Below are 19,101 nucleotides of genomic sequence, written 5' to 3' on the forward strand. Positions count from 1 at the left end.
ATTTTTTACACAAAACCATCAGCTCGATGCCCACCGCCCAGGGGCATCGAGGACAGCACCAGGCTTCAGCCTGGTCAGGTAAGTCCTGGAGGGGGGGGACCCCTTTATTGGGGGGGTCCCCACTCCCCCAGGGCCCCTGGCCAGGCTGACTGGTCGGTAGGGTTAATGCTTTGGCCGGGGGGGACTTGCATAAAAAGTCTCCCCCCGGCTGTGGCATTACCCGCTGGCTGGTTTTGCCTGGGGCTGGTTCTTGAAATACGGGGGACCCCTACTCATTTTGTCCCCCGTATTTTGGGAACCAGCCCCGGAGCAGGAGCCTGGGGCTGGTTGTTAAAAATCGGGGAACCCCTATTTGTCGGGCTCCCTGATTTTTAATTACCGGCCCCGGCTCCTTCAGCCTGGTGCTGGTTATGGCTGTGGGGGGGACCCCACGCCGTTTTTTTTTTTATTTATTTATTTTTCTATTTTTTTACACTGCAGCCTGCACGGATCTGACTGATCCGTGCAGGCAAAAACGCAAATAGAACAGGAAAATGGTGTTCTATTTTCCTGTCGTATTTGCGTGGGTGTTTCACACCACTTAGCAGCCGTATTATCAGTACGGCTGCTTAGTAAATCAGAAACCACCATTCTTTTGAATGGTGATTTCTGTCGTATCCTATCGATGGTGTAGGGCATTCGTATTTGTAACTACAAATACGAATGTTCCATCTTTAGGACTACGAATTGTTGTATTTTTGGGATTGTAAATCCCGAAAATACAAATTCGTAAAAAAAAGGTGTATTTCTCCCTACGAATACACCTTTTTTCTACGAATCCATTTTGGTAAATGTCCCCCAAAGTGTCTAGTTATGAAGTACCGCCAGTCAGCTCCTCACTGCCATGTTACAGAAGGTTTGAAAATGACATTTAGGGACTGATTATTGGTACTTTGGGGTCTGTGTACTAAGCCTGGGATAAAGGGTTTGGTTATAAAGTACCAGCCAATCAGCTCCTCGCTGCCATGTTACAGGAGGTGTTTGAAAATGTTAGTTAGGAGCTGGCGTGTTTGTAGATTATCTCTGTCCACATTATCTCTTTCCAAGTGTTAGTACATAGACCTCTTTGGGGCCCATTTATCAAAATAAATAGCTCCAGCCAATCCGCTCCTGTCATGTTTTTGAAAAATGGCATTTGGGAGCTGGTTTGCTGCAGCACCATTTATCATAAGCAATAGGTTTTAAGTGTCTAAAATGGATTTAAAGATTGTGCCCTGTATCTCTCCCCACAATATCTCTCTCCAAGATTTCATGAATCTCCCACAAAGTGAGGGTATTACATACAGCTCATGTGCAGCTAACCCCAACTGCCGCCCGCATGCCACACAGGCAGAGAGATATCATGGCATGTAGAAAGGTAAAGTGGGAGAGATAAAGTACCAGCCAAACAACTCCTATTATTATTAATGACAGAAGCTGGTAGTTTGGTACTTTATCTCTCTCCCTGCTGTTATAAATCGCCCCCTTAGATTGGACTAATTGCCCCAATAGCTCACTTACCTTGATCTCCTTGGCGGCTCCATCTCCTCTGGTCCTCCTGGAGCCGCCGTAACTCTCTTCTGCTCATCTCGATCTGAAATAAAAGCACAATAAAAAAAAAAAAAACAATGTCCAGTAAAGCTCAGGTGTTATGGGGCTCTGAACAGCGGGATCCTATAGAAATCTGCTGGGAGTACAACACTAGCTGTCGCAGCAAACTAGCTCTCTCTTCCAGAAGCAGCTTCTCTCTTCAGTCTCAGGTACACCAACTGACAAATTGCTACAGCTGGGACAGCAAAATGGCTGATCCTGCCAACACACTGAGGCCAGGCGGCCATACTTGTTACTGGCATTTATATAATCAGCTATGGAGATCTGTATTCTGGTGAATTAAGCTAACTATTGCTGCTGATTAGTTTACAAATGTGAAATGTACACAGGCTGTAGGTGCCCAAAACCACATTCATTGAATTGTGACATGTTTAGACCTTTTAAATTTGTCGACCTTCAGTGGTCCACCTAATGCATACAAACCTATTCAGTGTGTGTGTGTGTGATCATTTTTATTAGCCTGGTGATGTTTTCCCCTTGGTTGTCCAGTAAGGGAGGCCAGATAACTAATGTTATGTTAAATCAGAGGAGAATAGCTTGGTGACAGCAGACACAGACCGGTTATAGGGCCAGATGCACTAAGCTTCAAAAGTGATAAAATGGAGAGCGATAAACAGCCAGCCAATCAGCTCCCGCCTGACATTTTTCAAACACAGCGTGTGACATGGCAGGTGGGAGCTGATTGGCTGGCTGTTTATCCCTCTCCATTTTATCACTTTTGAAGCTTAGTACATCTGGCCCATAGTCCTTAACCTGTCCGTGAGTGGGTCTGCTCAGTATAGCCGGAAGTACACACGTAGCAGCTTTATATGACTGCTGTGAGGGGCGGAAGGACAGCTACTATACCTATATAATGACACACGTCCATGTAACGCTTGTTTACATTAGTCTAGGGTGGCCAATCCTGGGATCGGCGGGATCCCGGGATTGGTCCCCAAAATGTCAGAGATTTCAATTCCACTCCAATTTCGGGATTGCGCATGGGCAGTCTAATGCCGGGCAGCGTCTGAACAACCGCTCACACGCTGCCCGTCTTTTACCGACCACAGCGGTGGGCCTGCGCAGTGTGACTAGGTCATAGGTCATGCTGCGCAGTCTGCACTGCTGCACCTCGCCTTCCGGAACTCTCTCCGCCCACCACCTCAGCAGTGCCGCACATACACGGTGCGATTATTGCACCCGTTATGGGCTGGATCGCATCACATGCGTTTTGCGTGTGATGCAATCAGAAAGCAGTACAATAAGTATGTGCAGCGCATACTTTTTGTACTGTGCGATGCGATGCCCGTGGGAGCGCCATCGCATCGCACTGTGTATGGGCACCTTAACAGACCTGCTAGAAAGGTAATGTTACTGTAGTTCTAAATGCAGTTTTATTGGGGCATACTGTTTACATTTTCTGCACTTGCCGATGCCGGCTCCCAGCCACCGATGAAATCGCTGGGCAGGGGTGTAAGTTCATCCTGGTCACCTGGATACAAGCTGGAATTTGGTGCCCTCTCTTAAAGGAATAAAGTGAAAACAAATATTGTGCGTGTGAATATGTGTCAGCAGTCACAGCAGGCTTGCCTACCAAGCGGGAGGTTCACGATTTTTGCATGAGCCTCCCGCTCCCCCTCCTTCCTCCCGGTTTTTTTGTAAGCCTCCATTGAATTGGAACTGGCCGGGGGTGGGGCCTGTATCGGGAAGTCGCACCGCTGGGTAGTTGTTGGTAGCGCCGGGGGCCGAGCTGCTGGGCACACAGACAGGAAGTCCAGACTGTCTGTCTGTGCACTGGGAGAAGGAGAAATAGCAACCGGGGCTTCCTGAGGCTGGCCCCGCCCCCACACTGAGGCTCCTCCGTGTGTGTCAGTCCTGCAGGCTGCAGCTGCTCTAGTCTCACAGCTCCTCCCTCGTCTTCTGCCTGTAATGTGATGACTTCCTGCACTGCCTGGAAGGAAGAACACAGCCAAGTGAGTGCTGTGGGAATGGGGGCTGTATATAATGTGTGTATGGGGGGGGGTCAGGTGTGTGTGTAATATAACGTGTGCTCACTGGTTGTGGGGGGTCTGTGTATAATTTAGTATTGTGTTATGTGCTGTGTGTATTGAGTGCCATATGGGGGAGGGGGCTGTGTATAATGTACTATGTTGTGTATGTGAATGTACTAGGTCCAATATGGGGTGGGGGTGTATAATGTACTGGGTATTATAATGTACTACGGTGTGTTATATGGGGGGCAGACTTGCCTTCCCTCCTGCATTTTGCAGGAGTCTCCTGCTTTTAGCCCAAGCACAGTGCCAGTATTCCCCAAAGCTGCCCCCTCTTACAATGTGGATTGCGCATGCGCAAGTTTAGAATAAATGGGGATGGGGAGTGAAAGGATAGCTGGTAGTCCTGTGGGAAGAACACAGCACGTGGCCCCTCCCCAAGCAGTGTGTCAGTCACCATGCTTACAGGCTCACATCCCACTCCTGACACCCCTCCCTCACAGGTTCCCCTCTCCTAACTTTCTCCTCACATCCCCCTGACCACCTACCCACTCCACAAATGTATCCCTCTCCTGCTAACTCTCATCACATCCCCCTTTACCCACGGCACTGAGGTTACAGCCTCTGGTTCGTCTATTTTACATGTACATTCTTCATTGCTGTCTCCTTTCCCAGGACATGACTCCGGCACGGACGCAACTTGGCTGCTGACGTCTGACATCAGCAGTTCCTCACAGTCACCTCCATGCTGCCTGGTTAGTGCTCTCTTCTGCCCCATCTCCGACTGGCAGGGGTGGCGATACCCCTTCTAGCGCCGTCCGCGCGACCCCCCCTCCCGTCCTCCATCGATCTACTCCTCCCCCAGCAGGTGTCACAGCAGGGAGGACATCCGGCTGCAGGGGGAGGAGGAGACGCAGAGGGACACTGACAGCCGCCGGGATGTGACGGAGACCCCCGCAGACCACATCACAGGTATCGCGGGGGTCTCCGTCACCGCAACCCGATGCCAGCCGCATATGTTAGTACATATGTGGTAGCATTGTGGCGGCTGGCAGGCGAGGGGCGGCGATGTATATTAATACATCCCTCCCTGGGCCAAATGTACTAAGCTTGAAAAGTGATAAGATGGAGAGTGATAAACCACCAGCCAATCAGCTCCTACATGTCATGCCACAGTTTGAAAAATGACAGGTAGGAGCTGATTGGCTGGTGGTTTATCACTCTCCATTTTATCACTTTTCAAGGCTTAGTATATCTCACCCTCTATCCCTGACATCCTTTAAACTCCCCATCAGGTATCCCCAGGTCCACACCTTTCCATCTCACCATAAAGTTAACCTAAACCTTAACACTAACTTATCTAATAAAAAAGACACAGACACAAGTGCTGGCGTTTCAAAATGAATGTCAATTTATTTTGACAATTAAACTAACTATATATATAATGGTGGCGGCACCAAAGAACGGTCATTATAGGAAAGTGGGGTTAAAGATGTTACCATACACACCATCGCTGGTGATCGCTCTCCCCGGTCATCCACTCGTGCTAGTGGTGACCACCACCCCGGGCGGGAGCATGGCCGATGACCATCGATGTCAGGAGAGAGCGACACCCCACTATCTACACACACACACATCAAGATCTTACAAGGATGACCGTTCTTTACCGCCGCCGAAGAGAAAAGAAATAGGGAAGGGTGGGCGGGGCTTTTTCAGACAGAGGAAGAACTTCCTGTGAGTATGTTCCTTTTCTTCCCTGTCTATACTCCTCCCACAGCTCTGATAGGCCTTGTGCCCATCCTATTAACATATCAGCTGACCTTCCAGCGTAACCTGGGGAACCATCAGGGGTTTATGCTCACTCAGTGCTTAATCAGCATTCGTGGTTCTTAAACTCCCCATCAGGTATCCCCAGGTCCACACCTTTCCATCTCACCATAAAGTTAACCTAAACCTTAACACTAACTTATCTAATAAAAAAGACACAGACACAAGTGCTGGCGTTTCAAAATGAATGTCAATTTATTTTGACAATTTAACTATATATATAATGGTGGCGGCACCAAAGAACGGTCATTATAGGAAAGTGGGGTTAAAGATGTTACCATACACACCATCGCTGGTGATCGCTCTCCCCGGTCATCCACTCGTGCTAGTGGTGACCACCACCCCGGGCGGGAGCATGGCCGATGACCATCGATGTCAGGAGAGAGCGACACCCCACTATCTACACACACACACATCAAGATCTTACAAGGATGACCGTTCTTTACCGCCAAAGCTAGGCCCTAAGCCGCAGCACCGCCACCAAGTAGGAAAAAACGCTCAGCACTGTGTATCTAACCAACTAAAGACATCGCCCAAAAAACAGAGCCACGCCCTCCGGGCTCAGATGAACACCATCGCTCCTATACAGCGCACTCCGCTGAAAGCTGATGGCGTCATGGCGAATAACACCCCCGCCATTGGTCAGCAGATACTTCTCAACTGCAGCGTTCACCGTCTTCCGTGAAACGCTCCAGGCGGGGGCAGGACATCGCATTCCTTCACACTATCCTCGATATAATGGAGGACCACACCAACTTTCATGCAGGCAAATACAAAGAAATAAAATAGAGGTCCCGCACAATCACTGAGCGTAGCTCGAGAGCGGTCACCCGCCCTAAGTCATTGCCACCCAGGTGGAATATGATGACTCTCGGGACCCCAAAATTTCTCAGGGCTCGAATCAGCCCAGCCTGCAGCCCTTTTCATAGCATACCTCTCTCTCACCCAGCCACCTAACCTCCCCAGCTTGACCAAACACGCGTACATCAGATACTATGTTTGTCCTGGAAACCCAATAGACAAAGGAATGTCCAAACATCCAAATGGACTTAACGTCCTGTCGACCTGAAATATTTATAAAGAGGTTAGAAGGCTGTCGACAAGCTCGCATACCATGCATTCCCACGCTTGTTAGAGAGAGGAATGAGAAAAACCGTGGCCGACCAGCTCTTGAGGCACAAAACACACCGTCTGGAGTAAACTAACAGGTACGCCATGCCAGATTGTAATTATAGCCGAATTGTGCCCCCAGACGGATGTGAAAACACACCTCAAGGCCCCCACTGTAAGTTGACGAGCGCTTATGCGTCCAGTCGACCATGGTGAAAAGTGACAGATAAAGCTGGCCGAATGTACCTCCGGAATGCTGCCGAGCGCCATCGACCCAGAGATTGAATCTCTGCGTCGGAGCGGCCCTCCGCAGCCGCCGAGGTAGCAGCCCCAATCCTAAAGGAATGAGACCCGAATTCCTGAGGATCGAGACCCGTGGCCTCCAGCGCCCGTCCCAAGACGTGACAAAATTGGTATTTGGTGAGCGGTGACCCATCCTCGTGCATCAGCCATGCGCCTGGAAGGTCCGGGCGCACCTGGGCGAAGGCCAAGACCAACGTCACAGGGCACGCCCTTTCCACCGTGCACGGGAGCAAGGACAGCCACCGCCCCCTCCCAGCCTGGTCCGTCTTAGATCGTCGCAGGTGACATAGCACCGAATCCACATGGACCACCAAGTCATCCACGGTCAGTGGTGAGGGCATTCGCTTTGACGGCGCCACCAGCTCCCCAAACCTGAAGGCACCATGATACGCCGTTGCATACGCCATTCGGAACAGCAGGACCTCATAGTCAGGCCAGCAAAATGTCCCTCAGGGCACCCAGCAAGGCTGGGAGCAATGTCAAATCAATTGGTCGCCTGCAGTCTGGGAGTGCCGGCGAGGCGCGCAGCCGTCCACGCAACGCACTGGGCACCAGAAAGGACCGGGACGGGTCCGCCCTACCATGCCGATACAAAAGAAAGGCACCCCTGCCAGCATCCTGCGTACTGAGGCAACAACGCCCCAAGGAGTACCAACTCCAGACAACGGCCACCATAGCCGCACCAGGCGTCTTACCTGCATGAGGGGCAGACAGCCTAAACTGTTCCCCTTCGTGCCATCCTTCCTGATGGCACCACAATGTCCCGGGCATGATAGCCCTCATGGCTAGCCCCTCCATTCCATGCTAATCACCTGAAGTGCCTGCCTCCGGCATGAGGCTCACCTCTGTGGACATGCCAGGGGTCCCAACAGCCGAGTTCCAGGAACAACCACCGGAGGAGGATCTGGCCCGCCCTGTGAGGCCTAAGTGGCAAACGGCCTGAGCTCTTGTGCCACTGCACACGTTGGGGACACAATTACGGGCGCCACACTGAAGAGGCTATAACCCCAGGCAGCTCATCAGGGCAGGCAAAATAACAGGGTTGGGAGCTGGCAGAGCCCCAGTAGGGGAAAGCCCAGACCTGCGGTCCATGAAGGAATTCAAAAGGGGCCATAAACTGCTGTACTCTCTTACAGGCAGTAGGTGGCAGGGGCCCTACACCGCGCCAGCCCAACAAAGGGGAAGTATTTTCGGGAACTCCCGAGACCCCCTTTCAGCGCTGCCTTGAGGGACCAGCCCGGTCCTCCGCAGCCATCGTCGCCTGGCCGGTCCTGCAGAAGGCATGTCCCCAGGGATGGACAGGAGTGACTGGGGTCCCACAATAGGGGAAGGGGGGGGGGGTGGCCGTCCCCGGTAGCCTGCACTACCAGCCCTACATCCCTGTCACACGTCACCCCGCAGGCCAGTCTAAAGGGAGAATATCAAACATCTCACAGTTGGAGCCATGGTGGGAACCAAACCAATGCCATCGGTGCTGTGAGGCAGTGATGCTAACCATTCCACCATCTGTACTGCCGGGAATGCCAGAGGGGCGTGCAGTGATCGTGGCAGTAGTACCCCGCCCCCTGCCTCTAACGGCCTCACTATATAATATGGTGGTGCCCCTCATGGGAGTCGAAGCCTGCCTCATGGCGTTAACCATCGCGCCAAGATGCTGTACCTCCCCAATGTCGGGGACTGGGCAGTGGCCTCATCCCAGCGGCCCTGCCGCCCCCGGGGTAGTTGCGCCATGGGCACTAGCTCTGCCCAACCCCCCGGGCTGCCAGGAGGTCCTGGCGCCATTGCCGCGGCCTACCCCTTAGTGATGGGAAATCTAGTTAATTTTTTTGACTAATTCATTACGATCTAGTTCACCCAAAAGATTAGCTCAGAAGACTACCATATATATATACTCGAGTATAAGCTCACTTTTCGATAACATTTTTTAATGCCGACAAAGCCCGTCTCGGCTTATACTCAAGTGAGGGTCCCACTCGAGTCAATAAGCTTTCCCAGTATGTGATGTAGACTTAGGTGCTTAGTCTTATATTCGGGACGCCCTCCACTCGAGCTTACCTACGGCAGTCCGTCCGGCTCACTATACCATCAGAGACTGAGAGGAGTGATTAGAACTAGATGAACCAGACTAACTCATTACCCGCAGAGCAGGGGTTTTTATACTAGCTCATTGGAGGAGTAATATTCTTGTTAGGATGATCAGATGGGAATAATCTGATTTATTAAACCTATTTTAGAAGCAGTGAATTATACAGCACCCTTATACCCCCTTCACACTGCGCTAAACGGAATATTGCCGTTGTTTCACAATTTAAACACGTTTTAGGCAAACAGAAAGTGCAGAGTTGATTTACCAGTGAAGATCACCGATATTCCCAAACGGTCCTACACGTTTTAGGGCCATTGTTATGCAGTGAGAGTGGCTCGAAGCGGTATTTAGCAGAAACAAACATCAGACTACAGACCCGTCCCCTACCTACTGCCCTGAAACGTGTTGAGGGGATCAAACGGGTTGGTTGATGTGAATGGTATTCAAATGTCATTCAAAGCGGCCATCTACTGCAATGTCAAGGCTCAGACCTGTCTCGAATACCGCCTTAAATACAGCTTGTGGAGCGTTTTGGCAGTGCTAAAGCGCACTGTAGGGACCTATTCTTTGTTTAGCTCTGCCAAACTTATCCCCTTTTGGTTATTATTTTAACTTCCATAATATGCAATAAAATACCCAAATTCAGAGTAATATACTGTCACTATTTGCTTTAAAATACAGTATTTAACATGTCCCCTTTTCCCCAATGTCACTGACTTTAGAGAGAGATAAAGTAAAGAGTTTGCAAAATATCCAGTCAGTTTCTGTCATTTATCTTCCACAGCCTAAATGTGACCGAAGCCGATGGTTGCTAGGGGAAACTGCTCCACTTTATGTATTATGAAGGTTCATACCGATCCCTCTTTGTCTTGTAGAGTAAACAGAGCTACAGTATATAACATCCTATACATGATTGGGAGTGTAACTCGTGACCTAATATGAAGGCAGCATGGCAGTGCAAACTATGGCTCAGCTCCATACATGTGCCTGAGCAAGGCAGTACCACACATGGCCGCCCAGAGGCACTGTACAGCCTCATTATGGCTGTATGAGTCAGAGATTAGTCTAGGGATCTGTAGGAAGGGAACTAACTGAACTACTGAACTATTTACATGACTCACGAGTCACCAGTAGATCCGCAGAGTCCAGACCATGTCTGAGCTCAGCAGTGCCCCTTGTGGCAGCAATCATGCACTGCCTCCTATGCACTGCATGAGAGCTGAATAACATGGCTGCTGCGGAACACCTACCTAGATCCCAGCAGAGATTTTGCACAGCATTATGCTCAGGCCCCTAGGGGTGCCAGCGGGGGCTGCTGGCACCATCTGGGCCCTATTCGGCCCCTGACCTCCTCCCCTGGCTCGCCCACGGCCTCTGCCTGGTCTATTAAGGTGGGAGAGGGGGCTCCGGAGGGGAGACCCCCTTGGTTCAGCCTGGAAGCCAGGATGGGACTGGATGAGGGGCAGAGGCTGGGCAAGGCCCTAGCATCATGGGGCTGAGTGGAGGTGGGCTGTCTCCCTAGCGCGAATCCGCCTCTGGCGCTGGACCGGGCGGAAGGCCGCGATCCAGGCCTAGCGGCCTCGCCAGCGTTTTGTGCGGGGGCCTAGCCCTCTTCCGCGTATTTGTGCGGCACGGGCTCTACCCCAGCCCGACCCCCCTGGACGCCGCGACCACCGCAGTGCGCACCGCGGCCTGTATGCGCTGTACGCGAGGTCTGGCGCCGGGCCGCGTCATCAGCCGGCGCCGCGACTCTCGCGTCAGGCTGTGCGGGCGGCTCAGGCGCCGCCAGGCCTCGACGCGATCTCCTCCGGTCCCCATTGGAACCACCAGGGACCACGCCGCTAGGCCCAGCGACCTCCCAGGCAGCCTCCGCACGATCATGAAGGCGGGCAGGCGGGCGGGTAGCCCTGCGCGGCCTGTAGGCCATGATGCAAGTGACCCAGGTAAGCGGGGCTAGACTAGCTAGTTAGAGAGGGACAGATGAAGATAGAGAGGGACAGATCTAGAAGACAGAAAGAGAGAATATATAGATTAAGGCTCCGTTTGTAAAGCCAAAGAAATGTCTGCTGCAGAGCAGCCTTGCCTGATCCTGCAGCAGCTTTTTCAGACAGAGGAAGAACTTCCTGTGAGTATGTTCCTTTTCTTCCCTGTCTATACTCCTCCCACAGCTCTGATAGGCCTTGTGCCCATCCTATTAACATATCAGCTGACCTTCCAGCGTAACCTGGGGAACCATCAGGGGTTTATGCTCACTCAGTGCTTAATCAGCATTCGTGGTTCTTTCTCTCTTCCCCCTCTCTATCCTGGACACCCTCTCTCAGCCCTTTCTGTCTCTTCTCTCACCTCCTACTCTCCTCTCCTTTTCATCCCCTCTCTATCTCCGTCGCCTTCTCACTCTCACCCCCCCTCTCTCTATCCCTGAGACCCTCTCTCTATTCCCTCTCTTTCTCAATCCTCCATCTCTCTATCCTTGACACCCTCTCTTTCTCTCCCCCTTCTCTCTCTTAGCCCTCTATCCGTTACACCTTCTCTCACCCACTCTCTATCTGTGACACCCTCTCTATTCCTGACATTCTCTCATCCCCTTTCTTTCTTTCTTCCCTCCCTCTCTCACAGCACCTTTCTCTATCCATGACACCTTCTCTCTTATCCCCCTTCTCTATATCCCTGACATCATCTGTCACCCCCTTCTTCTCATGCCCCTCTGACACCCTTTATCACCCCATTTCTCTCTTCCCTCTCTCTCAGCCCCTTTCTCTGTCCGTGACACTCACTCTCTCTTTCACCCCAATTATATCATCTCCAGCAACTCTCAGTCCTGGGAACTCTCTCTCTCACCCTCTCTTTATCCTTGACACTTTCTCACTCTTTCTGCCATTCCCTCACTTTTCCTTACAGCCAAATTATTTATCTCTTATCTTTCACACACTCTGACACTCTCTCATTCTCCTCCTCACGTTTCCTTCATTTACCTACCCCCCCCCCCTTGACATTCTCTATCTCTCTCTTTCGCGCGCACGCACACACACACTTTCTCTCTTTCACTTCTCTCTGTTTGTGCCTGATTCCCCCTGTCTCATATTCTAATAGGGTGGGACCTGCAGAGGAGATGTCTAGTTTAAACCCCCCCAAGGTGCCCTGTTTAAAAAAAAAAAACAACCACAAGTCTACCAAATGTATAGCATGTCACATATACTCTATATAATGGTGTATATGTCAGTATTATGCTCTGCTGTGTAATGTCAGCATTAGCCCTCATGTGTTATGTCAATGTGTAGCCCTGCTATGTGATGTCAGTCATGCTGTGTAATGTAGCTGTGATGTCAGGGAGTAGCCCTTCCGTGTAATGTAGCTGAGAGATCAGTGTGTAGCCAGTACTGCGCTTTGTACTTTCGTTTTTATGTGCCACTGCAGGACACACCACTTGGTCACAGTAGACACACCCATATATGGAGATAGACACACCCCTTGGGTAGATTGTGACACGCCCCCTCAAGAGTGCTCTGCACAATGCCTTTCAGTGCAATCTATAATCTCCCTGAAACTAATTTTCAAAAGTAGGCAAGTATGTGGTAAGTGCACATGTGCAGAACACCCCCTGGGCATTGAGCAACCTGTGGGTGAGGACTGGAGCTCAGTCTGTATGTTGGTCATGTATGTGACTCCCACAGGGCTGCTGCATGGTGCTCCTGGGGATATCTATGTGTATGGGCATACCAGTGTATCCTCAGCAGCGCTACTCTATGGCTCAGGTTGTAATATCTCAGCCCCAGTGCTGTCTGCATTATTATACACTGTATATTATCTATCTGCTTTCCCAAAGTGTGACACAGGTGTATATAGACCAGATTATAATCTATGGGAAGCCTCTGTGTGTATACCATATGTTCTCTCTCTGCTGCAGTAGCTATGCGCGCTTTGCTATGTTCTATGATAACAAACACATGTGAGTGTAATGGTAAATATGTGCCCGGCATGCCAATGTGGTGAGATACAGGTGCGCCAAACCGTACAGGCTAGCAAACTGCACGTAGCCATTAGTGCAGATGTAGGATAACTGGGCATACTGTATATAGGCTGGGATCACTGCTGCGTTCAGGTGACACCAAGTACATGTCACCCGCCGGGATTGCTTGCTGGATGGTTATACAGGGATTATTGTCACATTAGTTATACTGTAGTCTAAAGTGTATACTGTATTATCTACCATCCTAATGGGGCATACACACAGGGGGCGGGATGTACTAAAGGGAAAATGTGATAAAACGGGGGTTTTACCGCATTTTCCTATGTACCATTACCCGTCCGCCCCATCTCCGCCTGGCAGGGAATCGCCACCTCTGGGTGGCGATACCCTATAGACAGGGCCGCCGAGAGGCAGGGGGGGCGGGTACATTTTACCTGGGCCCGGGCCTATCAGGGGGCCCGGGTCCGAGAACACACAAAATGAAAAAAAATAAAAATCCAGCAAGTGCGCTTCTACGTAGTGGGCGGCGCCGCCGGCGGTACATCAAAGGAGGACGGGAGAGGTTGCGGCGAGCGGCGGGTGGGTGCTTGCTGTCTGTCTGTCTAATTATCTTGTGTACAGTCAGACAGTGCAGGCAGAGTAATTCCACCAGCCGCTGCGGAGCTTCCGACGGCGTCACCGTGCAGTCATAGACTCTCGCGAGATTTCATCATCTCGCAGGCCTCTGACTGTGGAGCAGCAGACTGCAGCAGCAGGGACTGGATGCTGCAGCGTGCAGCCTGCCTATGGGACACCAGGAAGGGAAAGGACGGTGTGTGGAGCTGGAGGAGCTCAGAGGCTGAGCTCACTGTCTGCTGACAGAAAACTGAGACCCAGTATAAAAACGATGCTAGTAAGTGCCTCTGCCTGGCTTAATATTTATAATTTACCTTTATGTATAAATTAATATATATATATATATATATATTATGTGTCTATATATATATATATATATATATATATATATATATATATATATATGTATATCTTATGTGTCTATATATATATATATATATATATATATATCTATATATATATATATATATATCTATATATATATATATCTCAAACGAAGTCAGATGGCACTCACAAGATTTTTTTACTGCACGGCGGCAGATACACATGAATAAAGTAACAGACACAGGTAGTGTGAGTCAACGTTTTGGGCGGGTAGCCCTTTATGAAGAGAGTTGCTCCCTTGACATTACCATACGTTTAGGGTTGCCAATCCCGGAGCATTTTTTCAATCCCGGCATTCGGGATTGAAAAATGCCCGATCCCGGGATTGGCTTCCCTAATTAAAAAACCCACTCCGGCCTCCCCGCATATTTATTTACATGTGCGGTGCGGCCAGGAGGGTGGTCGGTGATGCTGGGAGGGTGGGCGGCTGATTACTGATGCTGGGAGGCGGGCCAGCAGCAGGAGCCGGGCAGGCAGGATTCAGGAGCCGGTGCCGGTCAGGCAGGCGGGCGGGCGAGGCGATGATGTCATGCTGGACAGGTCTGTGCAGCTGTTTGGCCTGTGCAGTGTGACCTCTGGCCTCGTCACACTGCGCAGAGCCATACTGCCGGTTAAGGGAGAAGCCGGGCAACATCTGAGCACACGCTCAGACGCTGCCCGACATTAGACTGCACATGCGCAGTCTAATCCCGAAATCCCGGGATTGGAAACTCCAATCCCGGGATAGAAATCCCGGTGTTTTAGGGGCCAAATCCCGGGATCCCGCCGATCCCGGGATTGACCACCCTACATACGTTCCTGCTGCCTCTGTCTTGGCACTTAGCGCTGTCCTGGTAGTGTCACCCCATAGTGCCATGCCATTACCGCGCCTTATACTTACGTTTTATTCTCCCTTGAGGTGCCTCAGGGGGGCCCTGGGAAATTGTTGTACTGGGGCCCAGGATTTCTCTTGGCAGCCATGCCTATAGATGCCTATGGGCTTCTATCGCCGCCCGCCGTCCTTGCGACCCGTCCTCCATCGATCTCCTCCTCCCCCAGCAGGTGTCACAGCCAGGAGGACATCCGGCTGTAGGGAGGAGGAGGAGAGGCAGGGGGACACTGACAGCTGCCAGGATGTAACGGAGACCCCCGCACACCACATTACAGGTATCGCGGGGGTCTCCATCACCGCAACCCGATGCTAGCCGCATATGTTAGTACATATGCGGTAGCATTGCGGCGGCTGGCAGGCGAGGGGCGGCGATGTACATTAATACATCCCGCCCAGGGGGATATGAGGCTTATTTCTAAGTGATCTGACTAGATCGCTTAGAAATGAAAAAAGGATCACTCCACGTGTATACCCTCTGGTGATGACGATTGCGCGGTCCCGCGCGTCGCTATTGCCTGACTAGATTTACACTGCATCCAGTTATAAATCTAGTCATCGCCAGTGTTCTCACACCAGAGAACACTGGCCGTGACAGATTGTTCAGCACACAATGCTGAGCCATCGGTGCTTAACTGCAAACTTAGCGCAGAGGCTCACTTGCACTGTGTGCGCACAGCTTTAGGGATGGACGTCTTTGCAATTGATGACAATAGTGCAACTGCCCATTGATTGTGGCATACTATGCAATGGATGACCATCAATGTTTTTACCTATTGATGGTGATCCATTTTCTTTGACTGATTGGATTGTGGGCCAATCAAAACATGTAGGCGGTGCTTCATGAGTGTTGGGGCAGAGCTATGCTGGTGGTAAGGGTTGCTGGTCTTACTGTACTGCATATTAAAATAATAATAATAAAAAATATATATATAATTTATGTAAGGTGCTAAACAACATATAATGGTGATTCAATTGTTTTGTGCACCCGTAGCTCTTGCCTAATGTAGTGGGAGCTAATGAATTGTTCGCAGCACTTGCCCTGGTCTTGTCGGCTGCATTTTTGCGCCCTAAATAAACTAGATGCAGCTTATTGCCCTACTGTGCGTGAAGGGTGCGAGGAGAAATCCAGGTGAGGTGCAACCTGGGAGTCGGGTCACCAAACAATTGACTTTGATTTTAAAGCTCGTTTGTCACTGAGCGTATGTTGCAGGCATGTCCAAAATGTGGCCCTTCAGCTGTTTTGAAACTAAACATCCCAGCATGCCTTGCCATAGTTTTAGTATTCCCTAATAGCAAAACTGTGGCAAGGCATGATGGAACTTGTAGTTTTACAACAGCTGGCGGGCCATAGTTTGGACATGATTGGCTTATTGGGTTCGTTAGCTGCTCACTAGCATTTTGCACAAACCACTTTGGCACATATGGAGTTGTAATCTCTTTATTAGTCTTTTTATTAGTCTTGCACTCTACGATTACATATAATGCATGCCTTGACACCGTTTCACCGTTCGTGACACCCAAAATGTCGTTAAAATATTTGTTCCAACCAGATTGTTGCTCGGAAAATGTCCAAACTTTTTTTATTTCTTTACATTTTTGAAATACATAAAATGTTAAAATTGGATGTCAATTTCTACTTCATTTCCTTACATACAGGGAGCAACGTCTATCAGTCACCCCACCTTGCCCAGCGAGGCATGAAACGCGTTGGAGACTTAAGGAGAGGAGAAACCATCTTGCTGCAGACCGAAGTACCGACACGCCAGTCGCTGACGTCAGCAAGCCGCGTCCCGGGACCAAAGCCGCAACAGAAGATTCCACCCAGAAGCGGACAGCAACTGAGCTGAGGAATACCGCTGCCTCTGTAAGGTTAGGGTTAGTAGGGACAGCTCGACAATCTCCCTCTCTCACCTCACATCCTCCAAAAGGAGTGTAAACATTATTTTACTAATACATTTTTACTTTACAGGTGTCACTCGTATAAACTTATCCCAGCGCTCTTTTTTACCCCTCAGAACCTTTGCGTTTATGAGAGCTGCTATACCATCAGTGCAGTTGATTTAACATTTTTCTCCTCACTTAGGATTATGTACCACCGAAGAAGGACGGTGAATGTGAGACACCCAGCAGCAGCCGTCCCTATGTGTTCAGAAGAGGGAGCAGGACAAAGGATTCCAAGACTGTGCCTTCTCCTCACATTGATACATGGGAGAGACAATTACCATAAGATCCTAAAACTTACCAACAAATTCATCCAGCTGCTGACTGGAGAGGTGACTGCTGGGAATATGTCATTATACAGTAACACCAGGGGAGGTGACTGCTGAGAATGGGACATTATACAGTAACACTGGAGGATGAGACCGAAGAGGTGACTGCTGGGAATGGGGCATTATACAGTAACCCTGGCGGATGTGACGGAGAGGTGACTGCTGGGATTGGGACATTATACAGTAAAACCGGGGGATGTGACCAGAGAGGTGACTGCTGGGAATGGGTCATTATAGAGTAACACCGTTGGATGCGACCTGAGACGAGACTGCTGGGACTGGGACATTATAAAGTAACACGGGGGGATGTGACTCCTGGGAATGTGACATTATAGAGTATCACCGGGGGATGTGACCAGAGAGGTGGCTGCTGGGAATGGGGTATTATAGAGTTACACCGGGGGATGTGAGGGAGAGGTGACTGCTGGGATTGGGACATTGTACAGTAACACTGGGGAAAGTGACTGGAGAGGTGGCTGCTGGAAATGGGACATTATACAGGAATGAGGCATTATCCAGTAACCCCAGAGATGTGACTGCTGGGAATGGGACATTATACAGTAACATCGGGGGATGTGACCGGAGAGATGACTGCTGGGTATGGGACATTATACAGTAACATCGGGGGAATGTAATGGGAGAGAAGACTGCTGGGATTGGGACATTATACAGTAACACCGAGGGATGTAACCGGAGAGGTGACTGCTGGAAATGGGACATTATACAGTAACACCGGGGGATGTGCCGGAGAGGTGACTGCTGGGTATGGGAAATTATACAGTAACACTGGGGGATGTGACCAGAGAGGTGACTGCTGGGTATGGTATAGTATACAGTAAAATCAGGGGAATGTAACTAGAGAGGTGACTGCTGGGAATGGGACATTATACAGTAACACCGGGGGATGTGACCAGAGAGGTGACTGCTGGGAATGGGGCATTATAGAGTAACACCGTTGGATGTGACCAGAGAGGTGACTGCTGGAAATAGGGCATTATAGAGTAACACCGGGGGATGTGACTGGAGAGGTGATTGTTGGGAATGGGACATTATACAGTAACACCGGGGGGATGTGACCAGGGGCGGATTGGCCTGGCGGGAAACCGGGCCGTTTCCCGGTGGGCCGGCCCATAATAGTCATTAAGAGGCTGCTCACCCCCCCTGGCTTGGACGCGGACTTTGCCCAAAACAAAAATGGCTGCGTCTGCGGCCAGCAACGGCTCTTACTGGAGTAAAAATGTCCGCGGGAGGGCTGGTGCGCATGTCAGGCAGCACGCAGCTGCTCCCAAGGTTCTGTCTCTGTTCTGTCACCGGCCATCTGTGTGACGATGGAGCAGGGAGCGGCCAGCTGTATATCCCTGCCGCTGCTGCCCTCAGACAGTCTCTGTGGCTGCCAGTTCACAGTCACACTGACTGCATTAGAGACAGCAGCGCCGGCAGCACAGAGCCGAGCTCCCTCCTGTCTCCCAACCCCCTATAATGTCACTCATCATGACAGTCATCAGTCATGACAGCAGATTGTGGAAGGAGGCGGAGCTTCACGAATGGAATAAGCGGAGCTACACACGTGGAAGGGGGAGGAGCTACACGCGCAGAAGGGGGCGGAGCTACACGGGAGCACTCAGCACAGTTAATGAAAGGAAGAAGAAGTAGATCCACTGCCAGCCAGCCAGCCTTTAAGGTAAATAAAGTGGTGGTGCTCGCACTACACAGCACTACTACTGGTTCCGGCATTATGCAGCACTGCTACTGTCGGCAACTGGTGTGGGCATTACGCAGGGATAGTACTGTCGGCAACTGGTGAGAGCGTTACGCAGTGTCACTACTGTCATTATCTGGTGTGGGCATTATGCAGTGTCACTACTGTCGGCAACTGTTGTGGGCATTATGCAGTGTCACTACTGTCGGCATCTGGTGAGGGCGTTACGCAGTGTCACTACTGTCGGCATCTGGTGAGGGCGTTATGCAGTGTCACTACTGTCGGCAACTGGTGAGGGCATTACGCAGTGTCACTACTGTCGGCAACTGGTGTGGGCATTATGCAGTGTCACTACTGTCCGCAACTGGTG

The 19,101-nt window shown here is 50.6% G+C and overlaps 1 long non-coding RNA gene across 1 annotated transcript in view; it reads left to right on the top strand.

Moving 5' to 3' along the window:
* Nucleotides 1-18,017, top strand: part of LOC146056317 (uncharacterized) — a 31,518-nt gene extending 13,501 nt beyond the window's left edge. Inside the window, exons 2-3 of the long non-coding RNA XR_014469133.1 lie at nucleotides 16,419-16,631; nucleotides 16,846-18,017. This is a non-coding gene — a long non-coding RNA (uncharacterized LOC146056317). The remainder of the gene's footprint in view (nucleotides 1-16,418; nucleotides 16,632-16,845) is intronic.
* The last annotated feature ends 1,084 nt before the right edge of the window (nucleotides 18,018-19,101 follow it).

The sequence above is a fragment of the Crinia signifera genome, unplaced genomic scaffold (genome assembly GCF_055691185.1).
Source record: "Crinia signifera unplaced genomic scaffold, ASM5569118v1 HAP2_SCAFFOLD_79, whole genome shotgun sequence".
Lineage (NCBI taxonomy): Eukaryota > Metazoa > Chordata > Amphibia > Anura > Myobatrachidae > Crinia > Crinia signifera.